At 35.5% G+C, this 23,538-nt stretch overlaps 1 protein-coding gene and 1 long non-coding RNA gene across 10 annotated transcripts in view; one reads left to right on the top strand and one right to left on the bottom strand.

The window, feature by feature from the left end:
• Positions 1–23,538, bottom strand: part of BMPR1B (bone morphogenetic protein receptor type 1B) — a 413,799-nt gene that overhangs the window by 141,380 nt on the left and 248,881 nt on the right. For all 9 annotated transcript variants that reach the window (XM_082461768.1, XM_082461770.1, XM_082461771.1 and 6 more), the window contains one exon: positions 20,033–20,127. The gene's annotated coding sequence lies outside the window, so the exon portion shown is untranslated. The remainder of the gene's footprint in view (positions 1–20,032; positions 20,128–23,538) is intronic.
• Positions 1–23,538, top strand: part of LOC309660829 — a 1,143,314-nt gene that overhangs the window by 1,075,567 nt on the left and 44,209 nt on the right. The window lies entirely within an intron of this gene.

Genomic DNA, 23,538 nt, shown 5'->3' with positions numbered 1-23,538 from the left:
CTCACTTTCTCCTTCTGCCTAAAAACACATACCCTTGCTTGAACAGACCTTAGGTTCTGGACATATTTGTATATCCACAGACTTCTTTAGTTGATCCCTTAGTTCCTCAATTGTCTAACATATTCATGGGAATAGTTATTCAAATTTCTTCATGAAACCATGCATTTTCACTTAATGTGTTAAGAACAAGATAGGATTTTCTTTTTCCATTTTCAATGGCTAATGAACTTTAAAGGTATCCATCAGGGACATTCCAAAATGAGGCACCTACACATAAAATTTATAACTGTAGAGCAATGTCCATTTTTCTACTTTCACTGATATCTTAAGTTGAATACATGAGACAAAATAGGCTAGTCATAACCCATTATCCATTCTCTTCCCTTCTTCCTTGGCAACAGAATCCTGGGTTTTGAGGGTAGCAATATACCCAGCTCGAAGACCATGATGTGGTCATTTGATTAAAAGCTGGCCATGAAATGTAACCAGAGCTGGGAATCTTGAACTGCTGCTCACAAAAGGTACTTGACTAAATGATTTCTCCATATGACCTGTCCCTCACTTCTACCTCTCTCCTACTGCCTAGAAATTAGACATGACAGCTGGAATGATGATAGCCACCAAGGACCAAAATATGTCTTTGGAGATGGAAGTCACATGCTAGGTTGGTGGAACAGGAAATTAGAAAGAGATAGATCCTTGATGTCTATGGAACTGCCACACCCTACCTGAATTGCCTGCCTCTGGACTTCTTTATATGAAAGAGAAATAACCTTCTATTGTTCTACCGTTATATCCAGTTCCCGTTAATTACATCCGATACAATTCCTAAATGATAGGAAACAGATCCAGAATATGCGAAATTAAACATAGGCCTGATGAGGATGACCCTAGCACTTCTACCATATGTTATAATCCTAACATATCTTTGACCTATGTGGACACCAAAACTCATTGTAAAACAAATCTTCCTTAGCTATTACTGAACAATTTGAGTGGTTTTCTTATTATAAAACATAAGGTAAATACACATCATTGTTCTGGATTAAAGGGTTATGGAACTCTTGGTTGCAAAGATTATTCCAATTCCCTGGAGTTTAAACAACTATTCTAAGGGAGGAGCTAAACAAATCTTCATATGGATCAAGTATTGCATCAATAATTTGAGGAACAAAGACTCCCAACTCCATTCTCTTTGAAATTCAACAATTTTGGATTTTTTTTTTACGAACTGGAATGATTCTGAGAGCAAAAAACACCAAGACACTAAAAATAAAGGGAAAGAGCATCCAAATCAGGTCCTAGATGATGGAGCTGTTAGAGAGAACTGGTTCCAATACTGTGGATAACTGAGAATGTAAGTTTCTCCAAAACAGAGAGGGTATCACTTCAGGGTAAGCAAGGAACCATTGCAGCAGGAGTAGAAAACATGCCAACGAACAACCGTCCACCGGAACGTACGTAAACAGTTTTCAAGAGTGACACAGAGTGTCAGGTACAGAACAACAAGAGCAGGAAAGATGGTAAGTATAATTTTCTAAGTCTGAGATGACCATGCTTACACATGGAAATGCAAAGTACTCATCCTTCCTCTAAAATGGGCCTCTCCTATATTTTCTATCTCAATAAACCATACTAACACATCCACCCAATTGGCCAGGTCAGACAACATGAAAATATATGTCACTATTCTCTCTCTGCCCTGCACATCTTTTTGATTTATGCTTTTTTTAAGTCTTTAAAGTTTCCCCCATCTTCCAGCCCTCTGTCTCTGTCTTAAACTAATGTCTCCCTTAGGTCTCCATCTGTCAGTATGTCCGCCCTTTGACTTGATTCTCAACTCCAGTCCACCCATTCTCCACACTGAGACAGGCACTCTTCTCAAGTGAAAAATCTCGCTTTACAAATGAGGAACTTGGGCCCCAGAAGGTTAACTAATTTGTTAAAGTTCATACAGTTACTTGGCGGTAAAGAGCTTAGGCTCTCTAACTTCAGAGCCTATCCTTTTAATCTCTTATCAAATTATTAAGCCTTCTTCAGACAAATTATCAAAGTAGAGATTGAGGTTATCTTGAAAACTGATGCCTGAACCTGCCACATACTCTATAACTTTTTCTTAAATATAACATTTTCTTCAATTACATGAAGTCAACTTTAATCTACTTTGAGTTCTCTTTTGGGAAGAAGAAACTCCACCTCATTAAACATCCATGTATGCTTTATAAGATAAAGGGTAATATGTGAAAGAACATTCACCTTAGGATGAAAGATAATGCAGTTGTAGATAACAAGGTCTACAATGCTGCAGGTACAACACTATATTCTTGTATAAAAGCTGGACTGTTTGGGGTATTCAGGTACACACGAGTCACACAGGGAAAACCTAACATATAACTTAACACATATTTCACTAAAACAGCATCCTAGACAGCTTTCATTCAAATAGATTAGCTGACAAACAGAAATAATTTTTTTTAAAAATCCACCCTAACTTAAGAAAGACTAGCAAAATGAGCCTGGTTCCACTGGGGCATGAAGGTTCATTACAGACTCAAGTTTAATTGGGTAGGTAGCAATTGTTCCAGCAACATTTGGGAAAATATGCTCACTTATTCTTTAATTTATATCCATACACATAAGTCATATTAATATACTCCATTAATGCAATCTTAAAATGCATATATGTATATGTGTAATGCATAAACGTATATTTAGTACAGTAGAATTTCCCCTTCCAAAAAAGCTAATAATAAATTGAAGTTGGCTTCGTGGAACTGAGGAAATATGATATTTATGAAACCATTTGTGAGGTACACAGTAATATAATGGAGCAAAATGGAAAAGGAAAAGGAAGCATGTGGTCCACGTTTTTCTCTTCCTCCTCCTTTTGGCTTCTCTTTATTATATTTTTTGACAAAATAAGAAAATAAGGTTACTTAAAAATTAAGTACCCTATCAGTACCTTTGGGGAAGGATATTGATTTTGCCAAGTCATCCCAAAGTTGAAAATTTGCTTGCTCAGGGTTTTTATTATGAAACATTTCAGTAATGCCAAAAGCATAGAGAACATGTAATGAATACACATGTTTATCATCAAGATTAAAAAAGCAAACATTACAGATACAACCCTGTACAGCCAATCCCAATCTCATACACCCTCCTCCTCCTTTTAAAGGTAATCACTATCCTAATTTTGCTGTTTATCATTGTCAGACATATTTTAATGTGTGTATGTGTGTGTATGTATGTGTATTATCTATATATATATGTGTGTATACAGCATGTATATGTATACGAATATATGAGTATAAACCATATATACTCTTTATGGAATGTTTAAAATATTTTCTATAAATGACATAATCCATGTGTCCTTCAGTAGCTTATTTTATTCAATATTATATTTTAATGATTAATCCATGTTGATAAACGTAACTCAAGTTTATTCATTTATGTGCATAACTCCACAGTTATTCATGTATACAGTTATTTATCTATTCTACTGTGGATGAACATTTAGATGATTTCAATTTTTTCCATTAAAATGTTACAATAAAGATGCATATTTCTTCTCACAGAGTTTTCATCACTCTCATTCTTCCCCGAAGCATTCTACAAGACAATCCAAGCTCAAAAAAATGAAGCTCCTTATTGCCCAGAAGTATATACCACTTATAATTCAGGGGGAAAGCTCACTGAAAGAGTACACTTACTTGCAATATTTCATGGACGCTTAACAGTTCTTAATGACAAAGTAACCAAATGTTGAGTAAAGAGTTTTATTGGTTGGGGAAATACTGTAGCTTCTGAGGATTACAGTTTAGTAGACAGGATACCCAACTGTTACAGAATGGATTCTCAAGTACAGAGTATCATCTAATACAACAGAGTGTCATCAAATTGAACATTTCCCAGAAAAATAAACTGCACCACTGGATTATTATTTTCAAATTATTATATTCTTATAGAAAAATATATATTTGGTGATATATTCAAAATAAGAAGCTAACAGTACCTGAAATCACATTTTAAAGAATGTGCTGAACTGAATTTGTGTTAAAATTTTTTTTAATCTAATTTCGTGGTTAACAGCACAGGCTTTCAAATCAAGTAGCCCTATTTTGTAGCTGAGCTCCACTTCTTACTATCTATCCAAATTTCGGTTACGTTACCTGAGTCTCAGCTACATCACCCGTAAAATTGGGATGATAAAACCTACCTTGTAGACTTTAATACAATTTAAATGAAATAATGTATAAAATGTAATTACCCTTGCTGCTGCTCTCTGCTGCTATAATGGTTACTGTTATTTACTGGGATCCAGGCTGGGTTCAAGGTTTAGATGCTGGTACATGCAGTGACACATATGTTAGGGCCTAATTCTCTCCAGCTAGGTAGTGCACCACCAGATTTACCTGGGGCCTGAGGAACCACCTGAGAAATAATTCAAACCTGATCCACAGTAAGAGTTTGATATATACAGGCATGTCTGAATGCTTGAGAATCTAGGGTTGTATATGTACGTATAAGCAAGAGAAAGAAGGAAGTGGGGGGAAAGGAGATGAAGAGACTGAGATTCACTGACTGATTGATTGATCAATCGATCTCAGGGCTGAAGCTACAACAGAATTGCAAAATTTCTAAAAGCAAATTTTTAAGTTGGAAGCAGGACCTCTGAGAGAGAATTATCCATAGGGAAGAAATGAAGCAGCAAGTTAAAGTTGGCAATAAGACCCGAGATTCAGAAGAGAGTAATGCTTCTGGTAATAACTTGATAAATGTGAATATAACCCTACCTGATCCATTGACCTTGGGGACATGTGTGTTCCATAAGAACAGAGGTAAAACCAGAACACACAATTCCACGAAATCTGTAAATCTTTAAGGTCTAAACAAACATGCTGTAGGTCCTCAAAACAAGAGCGATTAACAACAGCAGGAAGGCAGCTGTTCCTCTTCTCAATTTGCAGCAGAGTGTACACTGCCAGGGTCCAAGCATTAGTGAGAATTGATGGGTACTGGACAAGACCTCACACCCCAGAATCTGGAACAAGCAGACAACCAGTCTGGAAATGCAGAAATAACCTGGTGGCCAGGGAAGATCACTATTATCAACGGTGGCAGCAAAAATATCTAGAGCATAGTGATAAAACAGCAATGATGTAAAGCAGCAACACCTCCCAACTGAAGGGGTCTGGCTCAGCTACGAGGAAGAGAGCCCTACAGATGGTACTGAAGATGGCAGCCTGGGGTCAGGAAAGGCGGCTTTGTAGAAGGCCATAGTGTCGGCCCCCAAAGTAGCCCGGCATGTGTGTGAACAAATACGGAAATTCCTGAGGATCCCCAGAAACACTGTAGGAAAAAAGTAACCTGAAAAGAGAGGGCTCAAAGTCCTGCCGCTGAACTCATGGGAGTCAATGAGCTAAGGAAATATGAATGTACGAAGGACCAAAAGCCAGTGAGGCATAGGCACCACAGGAAAACAATACTACCAGTAGAAAATCATGACACAGTGAGAAATCAGTGCAAATGATACAATTCCTGAACATTAGAGCCAACAGGCAAAAGAGTTGTACTAAGTATAAACCATGAAAAATTTCAAACTTGCATGCACCTAGATAAAGGCCAAGTAGCTCAAAATGGATTAATGACCTAACTGTAAGACTGGACACTCTAAAACTCGTAGAGGAAAACATAGGCAGAACACTCTGACATAAATCACAACGAGATGTTTTTTGACCCACCTCCTAGAGTAATGGAAATAAAAACAAAAATAAACAAATGGGACCTAATGAAACTTCAAAGCTTTTGCACAGCAAAGGAAACCATAAACAAGACGAAAAGACAACCCTCAGAATGGGAGAAAATATTTGCAAATGAATCATCGGACAAAGGCTTAATCTCCAAAATATATAAACAGCTCATGCAGCTCAATATTAAAGAAACAAACAACCCAATCTAAAAATGGGCAGAAGACCTAAATAGACATTTCTCCAAAGAAGACATACAGGTGGCCAAGAAGCACATGAAAAGCTGCTCAACATCACTAATTATTAGAGAAATGCAAATGAAAACTACAATGAGGTATCACCTCACTCCTGTTAGAATGGGGATCATCAGAAAATCTACAAACAACAAATGCTGGAGAGGGTGTGGAGAAAAGGGAACCCTCTTGCATTGTTGGTGGGAATGTAAATTGATACAGCCACTATGGAGAACAGTATGGAGGTTCCTTAAAACACTAAAAATAGAACTACCATATGACCCAGCAATCCCACTACTGGGCATATACCCAGAGAAAACCATAATTCAAAAAGACACATGCACCCCAATGTTCACTGCAGCACTATTTACAATAGCCAGGTCATGGAAGCAATCTAAATGCCCATCTACAGACAAATGGATAAAGAAGATGTGGTACGTATATATAATGGAATATTACTCGGCCATAAAAAGGAACGAAATTGGGTCATTTGTAGAGACGTGGATGGACCTAGAGACTGTCATACAGAGTGAAGTAAGTCAGAAAGAGAAAAACAAATATCGCATATTAACACATATATGTGGAATCTAGAAAAATGGTACAGATGAACTGGTTTGCAAGGCAGAAATAGAGACAAAGATGTAGAGAACAAACGTATGGACACCAAGGGGGGAAAGCAGGGGTGGGGGTGGTGGTGTGATGAATTGGGCGATTGGGATTGACATGTGTACACTGATGTGTATAAAGTAGATAACTAATAAGAACCTGCTGTATAAAAAAATAAATAAATAAAATAAAATTTAAAACAATAACAAAAATAAATAAAGGCCAAGTAGCATACCGGGATAAAAATTAACTTGAAACTTAAAAGGTGTTCTGAAGACAAAAAGGAAGAAATCCTTTCCTCCAATTGTTTTTACTGTACTATGAAATATTTCATATGTGTGCACTTTACATAATTACATTTTAATAATATATTGATGATACTTACAATGTTACTTATAATATAAATCCACTGTTTGTAATAATATATCAGTTATAATACATAACTGTTAATAATGATACTTCTAAATAAAATTTTTAAGGATCACCCACTTACATATCACCCAAGCTCTCTGGGCTCCTCCCTGAACCCAACTCCTTCCCTCCTACTAGAACATTCAATAGCCTCAGTTTTGTTTTAATTTTGTCCTTGATTTTCTTTATATAGTTAGATCACATACATAATGAGTCCACCAAAGTATATCACGCAGTTTTGCCTCTGATCACAGTCCGTACAACTGGAACCGTGCTGTATGTATTGTTTGTGACTTGTTTCTTCATTCAACATTACGTTTTCCGGAGTCCTCCAGATTCACTCGTTTTCACCATTACGTTAAATCCACTGTAAACAAATATTCCCCAACTTGTCCAGTCTACTCTCTGTTGGGTTGTTTCCAAATTTGTTTTATTTGTGTTGTGCTATGTTATATTACATCCAAGACTACAATAAAAAAATAATCTTGTACCTGTTTCCTAAGGGCACACAAGCAAGAAATGTCCACAGGAAATACTCGTAGGGGCGGAACTGCCGAGCAAGGGTATACCTATGCTCAATTTCAACCTACCAATTCAGTTGTACCACTTTACATCCCATTCCCAGCGAATGAGAGTTCCTGTTGCTTCACAGCCACACTAACATTTGGTATATTTCAGACTTCTATATTTTCAACAACATGATGGATATGAAACAGCGTATCACTCTAGTTTTAACTTACATTTCTCTAACTATTAATGAGGCTCAGCAAGCTTTCACATGTTCATTGACTATCTGAATTTTCTCTTTTTGAAATTCCTGTTCATTTTTATATTGGCTGATTTTACTTTATTAATTTATAGAATCTTCTACACACTAAACCAGTTTTCAACCTTTCTCTTTGATGAACATACTTTTTAAATTTTAAGCCTGTTGAATTTATTAATCTTTTTATGGTTTGCTCTGTTTATGTTTAAAGAAATTCTTATCTTACTCTAAAAAATAATAAATATATCCTTCTCTAAATACTTTAAAGTGGTATTGTTTTTCATAGTTAATTCTTTCTTCCATACAGAATTTGTTTCTGTTTATGAAATGAAGTGAGTAGGGATCAATTATAGTTTTCCATATGAATAGCTAATCAATGATTACAGTGGCAACTTAGATTCCAGGCTCACTGGGATTCAAAAGAAGAGAGGACAGATGGGCTGGTGATTTCTGCATAGATGGATGCACTAAAGTTGAAGCCCCCATAAACCATTATAGAGGATGAAAGTGAGAACAAATAGAGTTTTGAGAAAAGAAAACCAATTTGGTAAATTCACTCCAAATTCTTATGACTTTTTATATAGTTTATGTAACTCGTCATAGTCATACTGTCATCACTTTACCCCATACAGTGTAAGACAACTTTCAGTAGTTTATTTAAACAGGGCTGTATTCCTTATAAACTCTTTATTGACGTACCAACACAGCTTATGAAAATCTTGAGGAAAATATTACTACTGTAGTATATACTGACTAAGAATTTTATGTGATAATTCAGTGCTTCTCAAACTAGACTCCCACATAATTCCACAAACTCAATACAGCTGTTCTGCCACTATAATAAAATTAAATTCCTTTCTCCATTTCAGAAACAACTAAATTAAATTTATAAAATTTTCTCAATATTAACACTCTCATAATTTTTTTAAATGACATAAACCTGCTACTCATTATTTCTACGAGAGTCTGGTGTGGGTTAACATATACTTACATACTTATTTCTTTACATTTTGTATATTACAATTAAGCTAATCAAGTTCAATAACTATTCTGGTAAGGTCAAAACACTTTGCTTTTTTCAGTCTAGGATCTTCACCCCACCCTCACTTCATGTTAATTTTTCCATCCATAAGATGCATATAATTTGCTTCAAAGCATTTGGGGGAGCAAAAGGTCAAAAGCAACACTGGGTATGAAAATGCTTTTAAAATGTAAAACACTTTGCAAACAGAAGTTATTAATTTATAACCTTAAATTATATCTTACAAATACAGGGTTAGAACAGTCATGGAAAAAATCAACAGGTAATTCCTAAAGGTTAGTTTTATCTATAGTTTTAATTTCTTTGATATCAAGTCTTTAAATTAAAAAAAAACAGGTTTCTTAACTAGACTAAAAATAAAATTTATTTGTTTGAATGTTATTTCCTGCCCCACATAATTTCTAATAAAGTTCCTGAAAAGTAGAGCAAGGCAAAGGTAGAAAGTTAATCTATACAAGCAACATAAACTCATCTCCAAATAATCTGAAAATATCTATTTGTATAATGGTGTAATCTAAAAATCCATGCCATCGCAGTGTGCTTTAAAACTAATAAGAAAGTCTATTAGAGTCCAACTGAAATCAAGAGTGTATAGTTTACAGATGAAGATTTAATCTGCCTCAAAAACATCTTGCAGCATAGCATTGATTTATTTGGAAGAATATACTTTCCTAAGTATTTGTTTTGTTATCTCTTGCTTTGTAGAGCTACAAAAGTGAGAAAGCCTTTGGATGAAACAAGAATAATATACTAAAAATAAGATTTGCTTTTCCTGTTGGTAAATATCAAGAGAGCCTTGTCTTCCTTGTAGCAAATGGACTTGCTGCCCTCTGGTTTGGAACTCTGTTACACTGGGAAGCCATCTGCACTTCTGTGCTACTTCTCAAACTTCAGACATGTATAGGAGTAGGAAAGTGAAATTACCTATTTTAAAAGAAAGTCATATATTATACTGTAAAGCTTTTAGAGTCAGAAACAACTCGGTTCCAATCCTATGTCTCCTACTTTCCAAGTTGTGTGATCATAGGCATGATTATTTAACCTTGAATTTCTATTTCCTCATCTTAAATATAGGGACAATAATAACCACCTCCCAGAATTACAGTAAGGGTTAAATGAAATTGTCATAAATACAAATACTCATGGCAAAATCTTGACCAAGTTATCATTAATTATAAAACCAGAGAGTAAATGACTTTAGGGAAATTGTGAAATATACTAATTGCACTTTAACATTTTATGATACAAGTTTGTCTTACTTCCAGGCATTAATATTTCTATTAAAACTGGAAAGGTTTTCTTCAAATTGCACAAAAAAATGTTCTCTGAAATAATTGGGAATAGATGAAAGATGGAAGGTAAGAAAAATGCCGAAGCTAAAATCAATAACAGTTTAGTATGATGGGTAACTGGGAGCAGGGAAAGGAAGATAGTAACAAGTGGGGAAGCAGGATGGGAGTGAAGAGACGGTGGGAAAGAGAGAGGGGAGTGATAGCCCGCATGGCTCTTGGCTAGATGCGTGATCCCGGACTGGCCACCAGGTCATCCCAGGTCAACCTGTTTGTTGAACTGCTCAACATGTAGAAATGAGCCTTCCTACAGTACGTATGGGGTAGAAGTGCAGAGGACAACGGCTACCTGTGTGTTCCACATGCCTTACGGTATCTGCAAACCAGCGTTTGATCTGAAGTATGCTTATGTCTCTAAAAGCATCAATTAACACCACTGACAATATACAGTTAATAAACAGAAACATATGTATACCACAGAAAATATTTTATTAAAATTTAACCAAAATTAAAAAAATTGATTCTCAACTTCTGGGCAAATCATATGAAGTTTAAATTATTAAGAAACTGAAATCATGTTAGCATAAATACCACATTTCTTTTCTACAAGAGGGAACATGCAGTATAAAAACAGGTTCAAATGGTTCATTGCAGCACTATTTACGAGAGCCAAGACACGGAAGCAACCAAAATGTCCATTAACAGATGAATAGATAAAGACAATGTAGTAGATATATACAATGGAATATTACTCAGCCATAAAAAAGAATGAAATAATGCCATTTGCAGCAACATGGAGGGACCTAGAAATTATCATACTAAGTGAAGTAAGGCAGACAGAGAAAGATAAATATCATATGATATTAATTATATGTGGAATCTTAAAAAAAAAGATACAAATGAACTTATATACAAAACAGACTTACAGATACGGAAAACAAACTGGTTACCAAAGGGGAAAGTTTGTGGGGACGCATGGGGAGATAAATGAGGAGTCTGGGATGAACAGATACAAACTACTATATATAAAATAGGTAAACAACAAGGGCCTACTGTATAGCACAGGGAACTATATTCAATATCTTGTAACAAACTATAATGGAAAAGAATCTGAAAAAATATAGAGATATATATATTACTGAATCACTTTGCTGTACACCAGAAACTAACCAAAAAACCGGCTCCCCTAGTTAAGAACACATGGCTTCACAGTCATATTTTAGGCTCACACTTGTGCTTTGAAAGCTGTACCAATCTGCTTTAGACTGCAACAGTACAAGAAAAAAAAAAATCATTCTAAATAATCATCTATTTCTACCAATAATAATTTTAAAACATTACATGTGGAGTATTAATGAGTAACTCAAAAGACCATACACATTGTATGCTGGCTAATTTAAGACAAATAAACAAAAATCTTTACACAAAGAAGCGTGAATTACTTCAGTAGAACAGTGTGTCCTAGGTCACCATGCTTTCCTTCCCTATTATTGTCAAGTTTGATTTGCCAACAAGCCTCTGATAACAAACACAGAAATAAATTTCAAGGTTAGTAAGCTAAGCTACTACTGTGAATAATGATATATTAATCTGCTGTTGAAGTTAAAAGTGGTATACAGAGAAATGAAAAAGAGACAGACTCTCAATGAAGTGAATTTTACATACAGAAAAAGCCAATATTTAAGTGCAGAATTAATGTGTGAAAGTGTTTATGGAATTATGTTCTGACTATACACTGTGCAGTTCTTATCATCTTTAAGTAAAACAGGAAACTAAAAAAGATGAATGAGGGACTTCCCTGGTGGCGCAGTGGTTAAGACTCCATGCTCCCAATGCTGGGGGCCGGGGTTCAATCCCTAATCAGGGAACTAGATCCCACATGCACGCCGCAACTAAGAGTGTGCATGTCGCAACTAAGGAGCCCACAAGCCACAACTAAGGAACCCGCCTGCCCCAACAAAGGAGCCCACGTGCTGCAATTAAGGGGCCACATGCCGCAACTAAGGAGCCCACGTGCCGCAACTAAGGAGCCTGCCTGCTGCAACTAAGACCCAGTGCAACCAAATAAATAAAAATTTTAAAAAATAAAGATGAATGAAAAAAGGAGGAATAATATGAATAACTACTTAGAATCTTTAAGACTGTTAATTATTACAGATATTGACTAATGCATACTTTTCCAAGTAATAATATAAGAATAACCTGCTTATTAACTAAAAGGTATAATTTATTTTCAACTGTTCAAGGCAGGGCTATAAACAAAACTCCAATAAACTGTACTGTAAATCTTGGCACAGATACACCAATGTATCAACAAAGGGCAGAGTGACCCAAGGAGAAAAAAAATCCTATATTATCTTTAAGCAAAATTGTTTGCCTTGAGTTAAAGAGGAAAACAAATTCCTTCACGATAGCTTAATGTATAACAAACAACTAAAATGGCAAATGTCCCTGTATAAACTTTTATATAGGAATTCCCACCTCCGACATAAACAAATGCAAACTATATTTATGAGTTAAGTCCATTCATAGCAGATAAAGCTATCCTTTTGCACCATTCCAGGTAACCAATTAGTGCGTAAGTACTGAGTTCTAATGATACTAAAACATCTAGAATTTCCTTTCCTGCTGTAAATACAACTGTGAGTCCCTTAACTGAGCAGCTTAAAATAGAGATGATAGCAAAGGCTGCCAGTTAGGGAGACTCACGTCTTCCCTGAATAAAACCTGTAGTAACAAAACCAGAGACCCAGATGGAACAGTCACTGCCTGCTGGCCTGGCAGCTCTGTGCCAGTTTCCTTGCTAAGGTCATAAGCAGGTATGTGAGGGAGGGAATGGTGCTGTGTGTTAAGCCTATGAGGGAGAACTGAGTAAGTTGGCTTGGAATGAAAGAAAATTATAAAATCAATAGAGGTACTAAAATCTGAAGAAGTTAAAAAAAAATTTAGCTGATTTTAAACTGATTTAAAGTATAGGGTTATTTCTGTCCATCTTGAGATTCTTGTATTTTCAGCACTAATCCAAAAAAAATAGAAGGCTCTTCACATCACTGATTTCATTGACTTGCCTCTATACTTTGAAAGTCATTGTTCCTGAGTTCATTTCTTCATAGATGGACCCAAGTTAGGAAGGTTCCTGCCATCTGACCCCTATAGACCTGCATCTCTTAACATTCATGGCAAAAGCATAAATTCTCTATTTGGCAATAATTCCTTAAAAGATGGACTTTGGTCAGATCTGAGTTTACATCATGACCCTATCATTTATTAGCTATGTGAGGCTGATCAAACTACTTTACATCTTGGGGTCTCAGTTTATCCTGAAAAAAAAATCAGAAGAGGTCACTCAACGGTCTGTTACAAGCATTTAATGAAATCATAGAGTTACAGCTCATGGTAGAATGCCAGGTATATTATCAAGAAACCCTTGATAAATGGTGACAATTATTAATGCATAAATTCTCACTCACACAGATTCATATTCTTATGTCTGCTTTAACATAAGTAATAAATGCAGCCTCCTGTCTACAGTAATTTCAAGGAACATGACAAGTCCCACAACACCCTAACATGTTCCAGTGCTTAAATCTTATTTAATATGAAACATGAACTTTTATTCCTTAGAGATAAAGTTTAAATGGAATACAAATTGAGAGGTAACACAAAGATTTAAATTTGTACCACTGAAGGACAAGTTAAAGTTGACTTCAGAAAAAAGTGGGAAAGGGGACTAATGATTCAATAAAAGTACTGAAGTAATTAGTTAATAAATTCCTTGTGAATCACAGAATTAACAGTTAAGTAAACCATAAAAATGTAGAAAATGTTTTTAATTTCTGAATTGTAAAGAGCATTCTAAGTTTCAAAGGAAATGAAGAAAATATTGTTTAGCTTTAATAAAGATATTTCAAACACATTTGTATTTCAAACCACATAAAACAAAATTTTAAAGTAATCAAAAGCTTATGAAAACAGTTACAACCAACAGGACTTTAAAGGATCAAGATTCTTTGATTAAAAAAAAAAAAACGCTTTAAACCAATGAGACATACAGCCTCTGAAAAAAGAGTAAGTATATATAGATAAATCATAAAAATTAAAATAATAATAACCAATAATCCCCTCAGATTCATGTTAACTAGTAATTATAAACATAAATAAAATATCACTTTCCACTATCATGTTAGCAAAGATTTTACAATTATAAATCTCTTAGCAGGCAAGAGTTTGAGAAGACAGATAATACATATTTGAAATGAAAAGTATCAATCCAATGGAAAATATTTACTAAGGAATATTCAGACATGTTTCATTGACTGGAGAGGTGGGTAGAGGCAATCACTTTGGTTTTGTTGTGAGTGAGAAGGAGAGAGGAAGGTATAGAAATCGTAGGCTGAGGCTGAGAACAACCTTCAGCTATCTGCTCAAGAACTCTTTCATCTTTAAATATACAAGCAATTATTTCCAGGGACCTTAATATTAATGAGAATGGAAGGAACCAAAGAGCTCCAGTTTCTTTGGGAGTGGTGGGGACAGGAAGAGAAGCAAAGTCTTACAAGAAGATGACATGCACAAAACAAGTTTGTTTTGATCCTCTCTGCCCCCTTAATTATTTACATTTTTAAAAGACTCTTAGATGAAAGTAAAAATAATCTAGAAAAGCACATTTGGTTCTCTGAGTTTTGTTGTAATCAAAAATTTTCCAGCTGTGGAAAGAAGAGTCATCTTAAAGCTGTAGAACAATATATAACTATATATTCCCTATGAGAAGCTCTTAGATAGAATCAAAGTATTAAATTTGCTTCTGTCTTTTGCTTTAGGACTATCTATTGAAAAGGAGAATGTTTATGAGAGCACAAATCTAACTGTACTACCAAAGAGAGTGGGAGAAATCAGGAAAGTCCAAAAGGATATCTGTAATTAAAATATAAATATATATATTTTTAACTATGATTATGAGTGGAAAAGCCCTCCATCTCAGTTGGAAGCAATAATTACTGGCTTTAACTTTCAGGAGTTATGAAATAATGCAAAGGAGTCTAATACAATACAAAACACAGAGATACAACAATTAAGCTTTACATGCAATACACAGAATAAAAAGAGCAATTACAAACAGATGGGAAAAGCCACAGTGATAGAATACTGGCCTTACAAATATGTATTTTTTTTAATCAAAATCCTAAGTAGCTACTTTAAAAGCTGATGTCTGGCAAGTTACGTTAACACTTTGTACTATATTTGCCCATATCTATAAAACAGTTGAAGTAGAAGAGTTTGAAGGTTCCACTTCCATGATTAATTCATTCTTCTCCTTTCATGTTCTATGAATTCTATGCCATCCATAGCTACAGAAAAACACTGATTGGCCAGCTAAGTGGCTAATAATAAAATACTTGATTGTTCTGGCAAAATTATTTATGCCTCACTCCAACCAAAGTTCTCTGACCTCTTCTGGTTGGTGGTGGTAGTGGTGTTATTGTTTGCCTTTGTTTGGTTTTGCTATAATCTTTTTTAAAAAATTTTATTAGAGTATAATTGATTTACAATGTTGTGTTAGTTTCAGGTGTACAGCAAAGTGAATCAGTTATACATATATCCACTCTCTTTTAGATTCTTTTCCCATATAGGCCATTACAGAGTATTGGGTAGAGTTCCCTGTGCTATACAGTAAGTCCTTATTAGTTATCTATTTTATATATAGTAGTCTGTGTATGTCAATCCCAATCTCCCAATTTATTCCTCCCCCTTACCCCCTGGTAACCATAAATTTGTTTTCTACATTTGTAATCTTTTAATATTGAGGCAAACTCAGGTTTTTCTCATCACCGGCTTATGGGAACAAGGTACAATTCTAAGTCCATGACCATAGAAACCCCTGCCCTTCCAGTTTTATAACGTTTATATTACTTGATAAGCCAGCAAGATACATAAAATTTATACCTATGACTCTTTGGTAAGGCACCTTATCCATACCTATTTAACTAGAAAGACTTATGTGGGCAAAATAAGTCTGAAGAAAAAGTACAGATTGAATTATGGTCCATTCCAAGCAAATTAAAAAGCTACAAAATTTCCCTATGAAAATACCAATCTCGTTTTCATTCCTAAGACAGATACAATTCAAGGTTCAACAAACAGAAGAGTCATATTCAATAGCTGGGAGAGGTTTATAAGGCTTCAACCGCAGCAGAAACCACTGGCAGAGCACACTGAGAAGTAAAAATAATCAAAACAAGAAAAGTTGTGAATTACTCTAAATTGTGCATAAAGCTTTACCTTTGATTCTTGTATACTTACTTTGTACATGAAATAATTTGTACTTTTATGTATGGTGGGGAAATAAAACACCATTAGAGACAAAATAAAATTTTATCGAGTATCAGAGAACTAAAAGAAACAGCTGTTATTTCTCAAGTACTTTTTAAAACATTGACATTCTTTTCCTTCAACGTTTCTATTTTGAGGAGAAAATTCTTCTTCTGACTGAAATGAAGTATCACCTTTCAGGTTTGAGAATTTTTTAAGCCATGGTTTTCTATTATTTCCTTAAATTCCTAACTTTCTCTACAATAGGAAATAAAAGTAGGAGGTGTAACTTTAGTCGTAACATAGAGAGTCATTCCACTCTGTGATTCTTTAGGATACATGAGGATGGACCCATTCTCTCCTGAAATTCACTCTGGGCCTTTTGGAAGGTGTAACACTGTCTTCAACTTGCTAGAGCATCATTTAATTTATCACAGCAGTCCATGTGGGTGCAGCGACTAGGTGATTTTGTTGACAGATTTCATGAAATTAACTAAACAACATCTGGAGGTTATATATCCTGAATTTGTACGTATATATATATTGTACATATAAGTTCAAAATATAATTTTGAACTTCTGTCATTCAAATGGTTTATGAGTTCAATAAATATCTACTTGCATGGATGAACACATATAACTATAATTGTTGATAGAAAGAGAAATGAATTTTTTAAGTATTGTTACTGCTTCAAAAGACTTTACCAACTACTTAAGGGACTTCTCTTTCAATCCAATTAACCAAAGTTTTAAATTATATTAAAATAAAAAGTCTATAAAGAAAAGTGGGTTTAAAATAAATATGATAAGTTTTTTCTTTAGTTCAAGTTCTTGAATGTCTGCTTTATGCCAGGTCTTGGAGAAACATAAAAGAATTAATTTTAAAACATGGCTACAATTAACTCACAAACTCATATGGGAAAACAAAAACTCTGTATCGTCGACTTTGCAGAAGGGCTGTGACAATGGTCTGTACAGGAGACCGAACCACAGAGGCTGACAGTGGACGGGCAGGGCATCTGGGAAGAGATACCTTCATTGAGGCTGAAAGCCAAAGGCCAGGAAGAGGGTGTTGCAAGATAGAGGAAGCAACATAAACAATTCCAGAAAGGAGTGAAACAGTATGGATTGTTTTGAGAAATACAAGATATTCAATAATGTTGGAGCATAAAACAGAGGGAAGGGGAATACTCTCATGGGTGGAGAAAAGCGAGGTGTGAAAAACAGCCCAGAAGGAACAGCAGAAGATGAATATAGGACAAAAGTAGCAGTTAGATGAAGAAGAAGCTCATCAGACTCGCCGTGCCAAGAAAGCTGACCTTCATCTACAAACAATAGAGAGCCAGGGATGGGAGGGCGTTAGCAGGAAGTGAAGGGTTCATCGGGGTGGGAAACTGATCCCTCTAAGGGGAGTACAGCATAGGGACTGTGCATATAGCAAATGAGAGCAGGGGCAGTGAGATCCATTAGGAGGTTAATATTAACATCTCGAGCTAAATTCACTAATCTTACTTCAACAGATAGTTAAAACATGACACAAAAGATGCCCTATCCATTTTTATATGTCTACATATGAAATGTTATTTACAAATGTGATAAACAACCAATATCAGGATTGACATTAAATTCAAAAATAATACTGAGACGGTGTTTCAAGTTTTAAAATGCTCAACCAGTCTTCAACCAAACTACATCCCATTTTAGACAATGTCAACCAATATCACAATTTTCTATTTCTTCTCTTGATTAAAGGGAAGACTTTCTTTAGTTCATTTTTATTGTAGTAATTTTATTAGGTTGTTCTCTGACAAAAGTTTCCACAGGGTACTTCAGAAACAAAACACCAAAACAAATAAAAATAAAACAAATTGTAAAAGGCATAAGAAATCAATTATCATTGATTGAATATCATGTTATTTATGCAACATATAAAGTGAATGAGTAAAAGGTATTAAATAAAGAACTGAAATTACAATATTGATCATGATATACTACCCAAAGGCAGTAGCAAAGAAAAATTTGAGTAATGCCTGTTCTAGATGAACCATGGTTGCATTTTCAAAATAAACATATTATTGACAAAAATCTAAATCAAACCCATTAATAAAAGGGTAGGCAATACCCGAAAAAGTAAAAAGAAAATGCTTGATGCAGGGGCTAAAACAAGCATTAAATGAATGTTAAAATACAGTTTAAATTTAGGTATCAGATTAGCACATCTGAACTAATAAAACTGATTTTGAAGCATTCTGGATTATTTTTAAAATTTTATGTGATTCAACAACAATGATACTCTACAACTATTGGCCTCATTTTAAGATCTCTACTTTACATTTAGACCTATTCCACCTTCTGTTTTGGACATGGTTTATCCCATTTTAGAATGAGCTGGTTCCTGAATATTAACCCTAATACAAAACCTATGCCAGAGTATTATCTTTTCCTTATATCTCTATTGTCCTACAGTTTAAGCTCTACAACAGCTTTCATGTTATTTTTGTTTTTAACTTAAATATGTAATACAGAAAACCCTTTGGAACTATAATTGCCATCTATAACCTAACCTAAAAATTTTAAATACCACGCTATTGCTTCTCTTCCACAATTAAAAAACCAACAACAGGGAAACTTTCACTCTGTCAGTAGATAAGTTTTATCTAGTTACGCCTATAGTAAAGCAACATATTACTTTCCAAGTCATGTGTAGTAGACATAAAACACATAAGTATATAAATTTCATGGGTGTTCTAAATCAGAAAACACATGGAAAACAATTCCTTTCTGTCCCTTTCAGCACCACTGCTTTTAATGTCAATCTGGGATATGCAAAACAATGATGATAAATGAATATACAATCGCACTACGGTCACACAGAGAAGTATGTGTCAAAGTTCTACCTGTGATGACAGGAAAAAAACTACTGATGTGGAGCAAGAGATATTAATTTAATATCTTTACTAGAGAACCACATTTTGCAAGGAACCAACCTAGCAAGTCACTTGGACAAGCAGAGAAATTCTAAATGCTGAGTCCTTTGCACCTTGGATGAAGAAGTCTGTTCTTACTTTTCATCTCTCCTGCTTCTCTCCATTCCCAAAAGGAGTCATTATTTCACTTTAATGCGCTGCCAAATGGACACTGGCTTTCTTTTCAAAAGACCCCGTGTTACTCACATTCACAGCCTGCACATTTTGACAGTGTCTACAACATCTTCACCCATTCATCTGAATTCTTCCCCTATTCCACTTCTAGAACGCCCCCCACACTATAAACTCACTAATGTTCATGTTTTAATAGCAATATAAAAAGTAAACACGAATTTACCAATCAGAAGACTTCAAGTCTGACAGAATGAAGAAACAGAAGTTCACTGACAGGACATGACATGAGATCAGTGTTCAAGAGCCATTCCCACCAGCCACATCATTTAACTGTATTATGACTGTACACAGCATCCTTAGAGCAGAATACGAAACTACACTGCCACCGAGAACACTCTCAGCCAGAAGGCAGCCCCGCCACATTAGCTTTAACGTGCCACCCAGCCCTCTGCTTCCTGATGCAGAGCAGCCAACAGGGAGATGGAGTGTACCAGGAAAAGCAAGCCTGAACTGGCTAATTACTTACCTTCTTACGTATAGCAGGCTTGCTCGTTTAACTTTTTGTTTCCACTCTTGTCATAGCTCAGCGGCAAATGGTTGTGATTCAGCAGAAGTTTGAACCTGATAATTAAAAAGAATTTTTTTAAGAAAAAAATTGGAAACTCAAGTTCCCTCCACTGAAGTCTTTCTTTCCTTGCCCTCTGGCTGTACGTTTCTCGCTCTCGTTTTCTCTCCCTGCAAGGCAGCTACGTAGTGGTCTATAAATATTGACCCTGACACGTGCTCAGTGCTTTACTTGCTCATGGCACAGGTCTGTGTTACTGAACACCGTGGTAATACTCCAGCAAAGTTCTCAGCTGCTCAGACAAAGCTGTGGATTGGCTCACTACCCAGCAACCCTGTGCCTGCCTGGAAATACCATTTTGCTGCCAGTTTTACAGATGCTATGGGCCTTTCCTGAGGCCCAAATCAGGCACAGAAGGGCAATTATGAGGTTTGTCTGAAGAAATAGTTTTCCTCCAGCAGGTGGAGAAAAGGGGGGCTGGGTGGAGTGAAAGACAAGAAAGGAAATACTGCCTTTGTTTTGGCCAAACAACATAATTTCAAATCCTTTATAAAAGTCATACCTAAATGCCATTCAATCAAGCTTTATAAAACTGAACTACTACTTACTATGAATAACCAAAAGATGCAGGAAATCATTTTTGCAATTGTTTTTAATATTGCTTCTCATTGAATAAGGCTGCAGTGACTGAGTAACTGGCCACAAAGAAATGTGTAAACATAAATAAATTCATTTCCAGGATGATAGAAGTGCACAGGAAAGTATAATATTAATCTGATCAAATTAAATATTTGGTGAAAGAAGCTAAAATATAATCTGGAAATTATATGAATCAACATGTTATATGAAATACTTCTAGATTTTCAATCATCACAATTGAATTATTTTATTTTTTTAAAAATTAAGGGGACTTCCCTGGTGGCGCAGTGGTTGAGAATCCACCTGCCAATTCAGAGGACACGGGTTCAATCCCTGGTCTGGGAAGATCCCACATGCTGTGGAGCAACAAAGCCTGTGTACCACAACTACTGAGCCTGCGCTCTAGAGCCCACGAGCCATAACTACTGAGCCCGTGTGCCACAACTACTGAAGCCCGTGTGCCTAGAGCCTGTGCTCCACAAGAGAAGCCACCACAATGAGAAGCCTGTGCACCACAATGAAGAGTAGCCCCCGCTCGCTGCAACTAGAGAAAGCCCGTGCACAGCAACAAAGACCCAACACAGCCAAAAATAAAGTAAAATTTTTAAAAAGATATTATTTAAAAAAAAATTAAGGATAAAATCTAAGCCATGACTATATAATTTGTAGGTAATATAAACAAGGTTAGCATTATCTACATATAGCACATATAATGTCCATGGTATGAATGATTAGAAAATAAATCAAGTCCATATTTTTTATTCTTCTTGACAAGAAAAATCATATGTTTACTTAATTGAAATTTCCTCTCTTTATTAAATCAAGAGTAAAGGAAACTTAAGAAATAATCTGGTCACTTACTCATTTAATAGATGATAAAACTGACCTCCAGGCCAGTTAATTTACCCACAATCACACGGCAAGTTTGTGGCAGGGCCAAAACTAGACATTCTTGCCTTACTGCTCACAATTCTGTTCCCCTTCTACTACAAGAATGGTTCCTAAACTCATTTTTAGGTTCAAACTCTGATTTTCATATGAAATCTTACCAAGAACCTTATCAGTAACGGCAAATATTACACCTAGAGAAATAACCAGCATAAAACAGAAAGAGCCTTCAACAGCTTAATTGATTCCCCTAAAACGTTATGCACAAGAATTAACTTTCTAACAGTTGAAATCTACTTTTCTTAGTTCAATTATCAACATTTTCCCAATAAATTAACTTAATACCAGGAGAGGTATATAGTGAGGTGTTGAGGAGCCCAAGAGGAAACACAGTTCCTACTCTCAAGAAAGGAAAAAAAAAACCAAAAGGCTAATGACAAAACAACGTGTTAGTACAGTGATGCAGACTAGGACGGCAGCAAGGGTGCATGGAACACTAGCTCCTGAGCCAGTCTGAAGTGGGGGAAGTCTTGATTCCTCAATCAAGACTTCTGCATCTTAAAGAAATCAAAGATGACACAAACAGATGGAAAGATATATGATGTTTTTGGATCGGAAGAATCAATATTGTGAAAATGACCATACTACCCAAAGCAATCTACAGATTCAATACAATCCCTACCAAATTACCAAGGTGATTTTTCACAGAATTAGAACAAAAAATTTTACAATGTGCATGGAAACACAAAAGACCCCGAGTAGCCAAAGCAATCTTGAGAAAGAAAAACAGAGCTGGAGGAATCAGGCTCCCTGACTTCAGACTATACTACAAAGCTACAGTAATCAAAACAGTATGGTACTGGCACAAAAAAGAGAAATATAGCTCAATGGAACAGGATAGGAAGTCTAGAGATAAACCCGTGCACCTATGGTCACCTAGTCTATGACAAAGGAGGCAAGAATATACAATGGAGAAAAGACAGCCTCTTCAATAAGTGGTGCTGGGAAAACTGGACAGCTACAGGTAAAAGAATGAAATTAGAACATTCCCTAACACCATACACAAAAATAAACTCAAAATGGATTAAAGACCTAAATGTAAGGCTGTATACTATAAAACTCTTAGAGGAAAACGTAGGCAGAACACTCTTTGACATAAACCACAGCAAGATCTTTTTGGATCCACCTCCTAGAGTAATGAAAATAAAAACAAAAAAAAAACAAATGGGACTTGATGAAACTAAAAGCTTTTGCACAGCAAAGGAAACCATAAGCAAAACAAAAAGACAACCCTCAGAATGGGAGAAAATATTTGCAAATGAAGTGACCAACAGGGGATTAATCTCCAAAATATACAAGCAGCTCATGCAACTCAATATCAAAAAAACAAACAACCCAATCAAAAAATGGGCAGATGATCTAAATAGACATTTCCCCAAAGAAGACATACCAATGGACAAAAACCACATGAAAAGATGCTCAACATCACTAATTATTAGAGAAATGCAAATTAAAACTACAATGAGGTATCACCTCACACCGGTCAGAATGGCCATCATCAAAAAATCTACAAACAAATGCTGCAGAGGGTGCGGAGAAAAGGAAACCCTCCTACACGTCTGGTGGGAATGTGAATTTGTACAGCCACTATGGAGAACAGTAAGGAGGGTCCTTAAAAAACTAAAAATAGAGCTACCATATGATCTAGCAATCCTACTCCTAGACATATACTCGAGAGAACCATAATTCGAAAAGATACATGCTCCCCAATGCTCACTGCAGCACTTTTACAATAGCCAAGACACTGAAGCAACCTACGTGTCCATCGACAGATGAGTGGATAAAGAAGATGTGGTACATATATACAATGGAATATTACTCAGCCATAAAAAAGAACAAAATAATGTCATTTGCAGCAACATGGATGGACCCAGAGATTG

The sequence above is a fragment of the Balaenoptera physalus genome (assembly GCF_965194825.1).
Source record: "Balaenoptera physalus genome assembly, chromosome: 5".
Taxonomy (NCBI): Eukaryota; Metazoa; Chordata; class Mammalia; order Artiodactyla; family Balaenopteridae; genus Balaenoptera; species Balaenoptera physalus.
This window is presented reverse-complemented; position numbering and strand designations above follow the sequence as displayed.